Source organism: Bombus fervidus, unplaced genomic scaffold, assembly GCF_041682495.2.
Source record: "Bombus fervidus isolate BK054 unplaced genomic scaffold, iyBomFerv1 scaffold0154, whole genome shotgun sequence".
Taxonomy (NCBI): Eukaryota; Metazoa; Arthropoda; class Insecta; order Hymenoptera; family Apidae; genus Bombus; species Bombus fervidus.
In genome coordinates this window covers 5001-15000 of record NW_027212715.1, presented here as the reverse complement: position 1 = coordinate 15000, position 10000 = coordinate 5001, and the positions used below count along the sequence as shown (strand labels likewise).

At 43.8% G+C, this 10000-nt stretch overlaps 2 non-coding genes across 2 annotated transcripts; both read left to right on the top strand.

The window, feature by feature from the left end:
• Positions 1–4623: 4623 nt before the first annotated feature.
• On the top strand, positions 4624–6547 carry LOC139997722 (small subunit ribosomal RNA). The gene has a single exon (XR_011803064.1). It is a non-coding gene; the product is annotated as a small subunit ribosomal RNA (ribosomal RNA).
• Positions 6548–9380: 2833 nt separating this feature from the next.
• Positions 9381–9535, top strand: LOC139997720 (5.8S ribosomal RNA). Its single transcript, XR_011803062.1, has one exon. It is a non-coding gene; the product is annotated as a 5.8S ribosomal RNA (ribosomal RNA).
• The last annotated feature ends 465 nt before the right edge of the window (positions 9536–10000 follow it).

Here is a 10000-nt window from a genome sequence, read left to right as displayed (position 1 = left end):
CCCCCTCCGGACCGACATGACCGGGCGGTTGGCACTTCGTCGATCCCCCGGCCGGGACGTAGGGACTTAGAAAAATTCCGGACCGAAAAGTTATTTCGAGTTATCTCGCTTAAAAGCGTTATGATGCGTATATATTTTTACATAAATAGCAATATTACGTATTTCTACGTCGGGATTAAGCGTTTATTTCGTCCCGACAACGTTAAAAAAAAATTTTTAATCGAACCGTTTTTTCGAATTTTTTCGCTTAAAAGCGTTATAAGGTGCGAATATTCTTGCATAAATCGCTTTAAAATGACGTTTTACATCGGGATTAAGCGTTTATTTCGTCCCCGAAAGGTGCCGTAAAAAATTTACGATCGCGCCCGAGACGTTGGAACTTAGTCGCATTCTCGAGCGGTACGTTGGGACTTAGAAAAATTTCGGACCGAAACGTTATTTCGAGTTATTTCGCTTAAAAGCGTTACGAGGTATGAATATTTTTATAGAAATCGTTATGGTTCGACGAATTCTAGTCGAACGTAACGATTTCGTTTTATTTTTTTAAAAAATTGCCCCCTCCGGACCGACATGACCGGGAGGTTGGCACTTCGTCGATCCCCCGGCCGGTACGTAGGGACTTAGAAAAATTTCGGACCGAAAAGTTATTTCGAGTTATCTCGCTTAAAAGCGTTACGAGGTATGAATATTTTTATATAAATGGGAATATTATGTATTTCTACGTCGGGATTAAGCGTTTATTTCGTCCCGAGAACTTTAAAAAAAAATTATTTAATCGAACCGTTTTTTCGAATTTTTTCGCTTAAAAGCGTTACAAGGTGCTAATATTTGTGCATAAATCGCTTTAAAATGACGTTTTACATCGGGATTAAGCGTTTATTTCGTCGCTGGAAAGTTATATAAAAAAAGTACGATCGCGCCCGGGACGTTGGAACTTAGTCGCATTCTCGAGCGGTACGTAGGGACTTAGAAAAATTTCGGACCGAAAAGTTTTTTCGAGTTATTTCGTTAAAAAGCGTTATGAGGTACGAATATTTTTATATAAATGGGAATGTTATTAAGTTTTACGTCGGGATTAAACGTTTATTTGGTCCCGAAAACGTTAAAAAAAAATAGTGGACCGACGCGACTCGGCCCGTCGGACTTTGTCATACTCTCCACCGGTACGTAGGGACTTAGAAAAATTTTCGACCGAAAAGTTTTTTCGAGTTATTTCGCTTAAAAGTGTTATAAGGTATGAATATTTTTATATAAATCGCTATATTATTATATTTTACGTCGGGATTAAACGTTTATTTGGTCCCGAAAACGTTAAAGAAAAATAGTGGACCGACGCGACTCGGCCCGTCGGACTTGGTCATACTCTCCACCGGTACGTAGGGACTTAGAAAAATTTTCGACCGAAAAGTTTTTTCGAGTTATTTCGCTTAAAAGTGTTATAAGGTATGAATATTTTTATATAAATCGCTATATTATTATATTTTACGTCGGGATTAAACGTTTATTTGGTCCCGAAAACGTTAAAAAAAAATAGTGGACCGACGCGACTCGGCCCGTCGGACTTGGTCATACTCTCCACCGGTACGTAGGGACTTAGAAAAATTTTCGACCGAAAAGTTTTTTCGAGTTATTTCGCTTAAAAGTGTTATAAGGTATGAATATTTTTATATAAATCGCTATATTATTATATTTTACGTCGGGATTAAACGTTTATTTGGTCCCGAAAACGTTAAAAAAAAATAGTGGACCGACGCGACTCGGCCCGTCGGACTTGGTCATACTCTCCACCGGTACGTAGGGACTTAGAAAAATTTTCGACCGAAAAGTTTTTTCGAGTTATTTCGTTAAAAAGCGTTATAAGGTACGAATATTTTTATATAAATCGCTATATTATTATATTTTACGTCGGGATTAAACGTTTATTTGGTCCCGAAAACGTTAAAGAAAAATAGTGGACCGACGCGACTCGGCCCGTCGGACTTGGTCATACTCTCCACCGGTACGTAGGGACTTAGAAAAATTTTCGACCGAAAAGTTTTTTCGAGTTATTTCGTTAAAAAGCGTTATAAGGTACGAATATTTTTATATAAATCGCTATATTATTATATTTTACGTCGGGATTAAACGTTTATTTGGTCCCGAAAACGTTAAAAAAAAATAGTGGACCGACGCGACTCGGCCCGTCGGACTTGGTCATACTCTCCACCGGTACGTAGGGACTTAGAAAAATTTTCGACCGAAAAGTTTTTTCGAGTTATTTCGTTAAAAAGCGTTATGAGGTATTAATATTTTTATATAAATCGTTGTATTATTATATTTTACGTCGGGATTAAACGTTTATTTGGTCCCGAAAACGTTAAAAAAAAATTTTTTATTCGAAAGGTTTTTTTGAATTATTTCGCTTAAAAGCGTTATAAGGTGCGAATATTCTTGCATAAATCGCTTTAAAATGACGTTTTACATCGGGATTAAGCATTTATTTCGTCGCTGAAAAGTTATATAAAAAAAGTATGATCGCGCCCGGGACGTTGGAACTTAGTCGCATTCTCGAGCGGTACGTAGGGACTTAGAAAAATTTCGGACCGAAAAGTTTTTTCGAGTTATTTCGTTAAAAAGCGTTATGAGGTATGAATATTTTTATATAAATCGCTATATTATTGTATTTTACGTCGGGATTAAACGTTTATTTCGTCCGTGGAAGGTTAAAAAAAAACGGACGGATACGACCGGGCCTTTGGAACTTTGTCTCATTCTGGACCGGTACGTTGGGACTTAGAAAAATTTCGGCCGGCGGAAAAGTCCGAAATACTTATTTCGAGTTATTTCGTTAAAAAGCGTTATAAGGTATAAATATTTTTGCGGAAACGGTTATATCTCTATTAAATACAACTGGATTAAACGTTTTTTCGAATTTTTTAAAAAATTTGTGTTCGACGAACTGACACGACTGCGATATTTGTTTAATTATTTCGTTAATTAACGTTGCAAGGTATATATTTTTTTGCATATTTCTCGTTGTTTCAACGTGTTCTAATCGATTAAGAACGTGGTTTTTGTCCGTATTCGTTAAAAGAGGTGGTTTACTGATGCGATTTTGAAAAAAAAAAAAAAAATTAAATTTTTCGATAAAAACTCGTTTAAAATATTAAAATAAGCGGTGCGTTAAAATATCTCGACGATAGGACGTTTTATAAGGGTACTTTATTGGAACAAAGTGGTCGAGCGTTTCAGAGACTAAGTCCGACGGTACGTTGGGACTTAGAAAAATTTCGGCCGGCGGAAAAGTCCGAAAAGCTTATTTCGAGTTATTTCGTTAAAAAGCGTTATAAGGTATAAATATTTTTGCAGAAACGGTTATATCTCTATTAAATACAACTGGATTAAACGTTTTTTTCGAATTTTTTAAAAAATTAGTGTCCGTCGAACTGACACGACTGCGATATTTGTTTAATTTTTTCGTTAATTAACGTTGCAAGGTATATATTTTTTTGCATATTTCTCGTTGTTTTAACGTGTTCTAATCGATTAAGAACGTGGTTTTTGTCCGTATTCGTTAAAAGAGGTGGTTTACTGATGCGATTTTGAAAAAAAAAAAAAAATTAAATTTTTCGATAAAAACTCGTTTGAAATATTAAAATAAGCGGTGCGTTAAAATATCTCGACGATAGGATGTTTTCTAAGGGTAGTTTATTCGAAAAAAGTGGTCGAGCGTTTCAGAGACTAAGTCCGACGGTACGCTCTAACGGAGGTTTTACATGGTAAGCGCCCGGCCGCTGGCCCGGCCGGCGCCGACCGTCCGGCCGGCGCTTTGGTATCTATAAGAGACACGTCGAGTCGGACGGTCCGGACGGAACAGCGTCGAGCGCGTGGCTATTCTACGGCCTCGGTTGAGAATTCAGTCACCGCTCCTCGAGTCTTAGTGAACTTTTTTACTATTTCTCGACTGTTCCTTCGTTCTCGTATCGACTCTTTCTCTACACTGCTGCGCCGCGGGTCGCTGTCCTGGACGTAATGACCAAATAACGTGGCAAGGTTCCCCTTAGTCGGGAAGCTGGATCCTGTATGCTCGCACTAACTTTAAAAAAAGTTAGGGCAGTGTGCTTGTTACTAACTGAGTATCAATTCATGCTGGTTCGGCAGAGACCGTTCCAAAACTTATGTTATAGCGTACGCAGTACGTTTTAAACATACGAAAGGCTAATGGGGAGCGTACTACCTTTTAGGAAGTGCGTTCTTTCTGATTGGAGAATATCAAAAGAACGAACGAATATGTTTCTTACGAGGACGGTACGTTCAGCATGCAGTTTACGTGCTTTTTACCGCTAAGGCATATTCGTTCAACCAACAAACCATTCTTACAGAATGATCCTATGAACAGAATGATCTTAAAATATTCCACACAAACAATCAAACGAACGAAAGAAAGTAAAGAGAGAGTGGCGAAATGAGAGAGAGTAGTGGCGTTCGACGTTACAACGGGAATTAAAAGGGTGTCGTCGAACGTTCACTAAGAACGAAAAGTCTCGTCGTACGGTGTTACGGACCCACCTACGACACTCTGAGGCTATTTTAAAAAGAGAGTCTTTTGACTCTAATATATAATATATATATAAAATACAAAGTTCCCTGGTTGATCCTGCCAGTAGTCATATGCTTGTCTCAAAGATTAAGCCATGCATGTCTCAGTACATGCCGCATTAAGGTGAAACCGCGAATGGCTCATTAAATCAGTTATGGTTTCTTAGATCATACTTAAACTTACTTGGATAACTGTGGTAATTCTAGAGCTAATACATGCAAACAGATTCGTACCAGAGATGGTACGAATGCTTTTATTAGATCAAAACCAATCGGTGGCGGATGGCTCGTCCGTTCGTCCATCGTTTGTTTTGGTGACTCTGAATAACTTTGTGCTGATCGCATGGTCATCTAGCACCGGCGACGCATCTTTCAAATGTCTGCCTTATCAACTGTCGATGGTAGGTTCTGCGCCTACCATGGTTGTAACGGGTAACGGGGAATCAGGGTTCGATTCCGGAGAGGGAGCCTGAGAAACAGCTACCACATCCAAGGAAGGCAGCAGGCGCGCAAATTACCCACTCCCGGCACGGGGAGGTAGTGACGAAAAATAACGATACGGGACTCATCCGAGGCCCCGTAATCGGAATGAGTACACTTTAAATCCTTTAACGAGGACCAATTGGAGGGCAAGTCTGGTGCCAGCAGCCGCGGTAATTCCAGCTCCAATAGCGTATATTAAAGTTGTTGCGGTTAAAAAGCTCGTAGTTGAATCTGTGTGTCACAGTGTCGGTTCACCGCTCGCGGTGTTTAACTGGCATTATGTGGTACGTCCTATCGGTGGGCTTAGCTCCTCGCGGGGCGGTCCAACTAATATCCCATCGCGGTGCTCTTCACTGAGTGTCGAGGTGGGCCGATACGTTTACTTTGAACAAATTAGAGTGCTTAAAGCAGGCTACCTTCGCCTGAATACTGTGTGCATGGAATAATGGAATAGGACCTCGGTTCTATTTTGTTGGTTTTCGGAGCCCCGAGGTAATGATTAATAGGGACAGATGGGGGCATTCGTATTGCGACGTTAGAGGTGAAATTCTTGGATCGTCGCAAGACGGACAGAAGCGAAAGCATTTGCCAAAAATGTTTTCATTAATCAAGAACGAAAGTTAGAGGTTCGAAGGCGATCAGATACCGCCCTAGTTCTAACCATAAACGATGCCAGCCAGCGATCCGCCGAAGTTCCTCCGATGACTCGGCGGGCAGCTTCCGGGAAACCAAAGCTTTTGGGTTCCGGGGGAAGTATGGTTGCAAAGCTGAAACTTAAAGGAATTGACGGAAGGGCACCACCAGGAGTGGAGCCTGCGGCTTAATTTGACTCAACACGGGAAACCTCACCAGGCCCGGACACCGGAAGGATTGACAGATTGATAGCTCTTTCTTGATTCGGTGGGTGGTGGTGCATGGCCGTTCTTAGTTGGTGGAGCGATTTGTCTGGTTAATTCCGATAACGAACGAGACTCTAGCCTGCTAAATAGACGTAAATTATGGTATCTCGAAGGCCCCCGGCTTCGGTCGGCGGGTTTTTACTACCAACGTACAAACAAATCTTCTTAGAGGAACAGGCGGCTTCTAGCCGCACGAGATTGAGCAATAACAGGTCTGTGATGCCCTTAGATGTTCTGGGCCGCACGCGCGCTACACTGAAGGAATCAGCGTGTTTTCCCTGGCCGAAAGGCCCGGGTAACCCGCTGAACCTCCTTCGTGCTAGGGATTGGGGCTTGCAATTATTCCCCATGAACGAGGAATTCCCAGTAAGCGCGAGTCATAAGCTCGCGTTGATTACGTCCCTGCCCTTTGTACACACCGCCCGTCGCTACTACCGATTGAATGATTTAGTGAGGTCTTCGGACTGGTGCGCGGCCAATGTGATAAGCATTGCCGATGTTACCGGGAAGATGACCAAACTTGATCATTTAGAGGAAGTAAAAGTCGTAACAAGGTTTCCGTAGGTGAACCTGCGGAAGGATCATTAACGAAAAATACAAAAACACAAAGAATATATTTGACTTGAACACTGTATAATAAAATATATATAATATCGTCGGTAAGGAGCCGTACTCCTCCTATATCGACACAAAGTATATACGACGTATTAACAAGCTATATACTTTGACAAAAGCCAAATTTTTTACAATAAGGAGGTGGGAGACGCTCCAGTTACGAAACTATACGAAGAGTGTGGCACTCTCTCTCGATCATCGGGATGAAGAGATATACTTTTACACGAATAATTCGAGGCGCCTGCGTGAGGTCGTACACAGAAAGACCCGCCGTCTCCGAATAATATTATAACAAACGAAAAACTTAAAAATATTCTCGAGGCGCCTGCGTGAGGTCGTAAACAGAAAGACCCGCCGTCTCCGAATAATATAACACACGGAAAACTTAAAAAGATTCTCGAGGCGCTTGCGTGAGGTCGTACACAGAAAGACCCGCCGTCTCCGAATCCTATAACACGAAACCGCTACTATTAATAATAATAATAATAATAATAATAACGATATGTGAGGGAACTTGAGCTGAACACATATCGAAAAAACTAAAAGTTACAGTGGAAACCACGTGTAATGAGAAATGCGATCGAGGCGCCTGCGTGAGGTCGTACACAGAAAGACCCGCCGTCACGATCTCGTATTTCGTATTTGCATCGTGGAAATCCAACGAACGAACAATATAATATATAAACTAAAATCTCTAAAGTGCCTCGTGTCGGAGAGATCACTGCTCACACCTCTTCTATATTTCGTAGTTGCGTTGCGTAGGCCTCACCTCCTAGCAACGGGACATAAGGAAGACTGCTCTTTGGGATCGAACGAAGCGTCTATAACGAGTCGTCGACGAGAGCGAAAGAACGCGAATAGCGAGCCGCAGAAAAATAGGATACCGAATTATATATCTTCGAAGGTTCTCTTCGAAGATCCATGGATACCTATATCTGCGCGTCTCCAGCTATCTCGCGCGTCTCTCCAAACTCTCGTCGTTCCTCGAAACGTGCTTCCTACCCAAAGGGCGTTCGTTCTTCCTATGTCGTTTCGTTGTCGTTCGTTTCAACGGCGAACGATATACGATGTTCGACAAAACGAAACCACGTTGTACGTTCGTACTCGTGGATCGGGTAACCTAGAACGAAAACGCATTGCGTGGATGTTGGCCCGAAAAGATATATACCAGTGCGAGTGATGGTAAAGAGTATAACGATTCTTAACTAGACGAAGTTGGTTCGGAGGGGACCGCCGGCCGTCTCTCTATCCTCGCGAGTCTAATGCCTCGTTCCGTCGCTAGAGTTTTTCAAACTCTGCTTCTGGCTATCGGGAAGAATAGACCGCGCGCGAGGAAGAGGAACGACGACCGTGCGCGTCCCATCGATTTTTTTTATTTTTACCTGAACCACCGAAGTCGATTCAGAGGGGACCGCCGGCCGTCTCTCTATCCTCGTTGTCGTGAGTCATATGCCTCGTTCCGTCGCTAGAGTTTTTCAAACTCTGCTTCTGGCTATCGGGAAGAAACGACCGCGCGAGGAAGACGACGACGACGACCGTGCGCGTCCCATCGAATTTTTTTTTATTTTTACCTGATCGACGGAAGTTTCGTCCGGTTCGTCTCTTTTACCATCGTCTCGTCGACCCGTTCAGAGGGGACCGCCTGTCCATATCCTCGTTGTCGTGAGTCATATGCCTCGTTCCGTCGCTAGAGTTTTTCAAACTCTGCTTCTGGCTATCGGGAAGAAACGACCGCGCGAGGCCGATGGCTGCGAGTCCCATCGAATTTTTTTTAAACGCACGCACACACATACACCTGAACGGAGATGCGTTCCTTTTCGTCGCGATTTTTCGCGCTTTAGTCGTCGTTGTCGCCATCCGTTCGGAGGGGACCGCCGGCCGTCTCTCTATCCTCGTTGTCGAGAGTCTAATGCCTCGTTCCGTCGCTAGAGTTTTTCAAACTCTGCTTCTGGCTATCGGGAAGAAAAGACCGCGCGAGGAAGAGGAAGGACGACCGTGCGCGTCCCTTTCGAATTTTTTTTTATTTTTACCTGAGCGACCAAAGTGGATTCAGAGGGGACCGCCGGCCGTCTCTCTATCTTCGTTGTCGCGAGTCTAATGCCTCGTTCCGTCGCTAGAGTTTTTCAAACTCTGCTTCTGGCTATCGGGAAGAATAGACCGCGCGCGAGGAAGAGGAAGGACGACCGTGCGCGTCCCATCGATTTTTTTTATTTTTACCTGAACCACCGAAGTCGATTCAGAGGGGACCGCCGGCCGTGTCTGTATCCTCGTTGTCGAGAGTCTAATGCCTCGTTCCGTCGCTAGAGTTTTTCAAACTCTGCTTCTGGCTATCGGGAAGAAACGACCGCGCGAGGAAGACTACGACCGTGCGCGTCCCATCGATTTTTTTTTACCCGAACGATGGAGATGCATATCGGCTGTTTGCTTCGAATAACTGGACGAGAGGAACGAACATATATATATATCATGGGCTAGCCACCGTGCGCTTTCTTCGCGAGATCGTGTGCTGTACAGAGGATTCAGAATCGGGTGTTATATCCCCGTCGTTTCCTGACGAACGGAGCTTCGATCTCGTTGGTTGTTATATATTATAATGCACTTTACGCCCGGTCGGCGGGCTGCGTGTGTCGTCGCGCAGTCCGTCCGATTTCGTTTTCGAACGTATTTTCGTGTCGTCAATCATATGGCGACTTCCGCGCGTTCGATTCCCGTTGGTCGGACGTTTGTCGGATATCGGCTTCTTTCGAACCGAGAATAAGAGTACAAAAACCTGAGTACACAAACAAAAATCCATGCATAAACGATTACCCTGAACGGTGGATCACTTGGCTCGTGGGTCGATGAAGAACGCAGCTAATTGCGCGTCAACGTGTGAACTGCAGGACACATGAACATCGACATTTCGAACGCACATTGCGGTCCACGGATACAATTCCTGGACCACGCCTGGCTGAGGGTTGCTCACGTAAACCTAAGACTGCTTGCGTTGCGTATCGTTGCTCTCGGTCCGTATCTCTCTGTTCTTTCTTGCCTCGTCGACAGCCCGCCGTCGTTCGTTTTATCTTTAAACGAACGTTTCTGAGTCGGAGGACGAGCGCCAAGCAAAAGAATACGAATTAAAGAGCGGTCGAGGGCTCGTACGCGACGTACGAGCGATTGTTGGACGTTCGTCGGCGTTCGTCGCTGGATCGTGTGGAGACCGGCGTACGCATGCTCTCGATACAAATATATATGAAAAATCTATCGCGTTCACGGGAGACTCGCAAAACTACCTCCGTCTCTTCTCTGTCCCTTCTTGGCTTGACAACCCGCCGTCGTTCGTGTTTTACGAACGTTTCTGAGTCGGACGAAGCGCAAGAAGAAGGATACGAATTAAAAGAGCGCGGAGAGAACCGTCGTCGTCGACGCGGTTATCGAGATACACA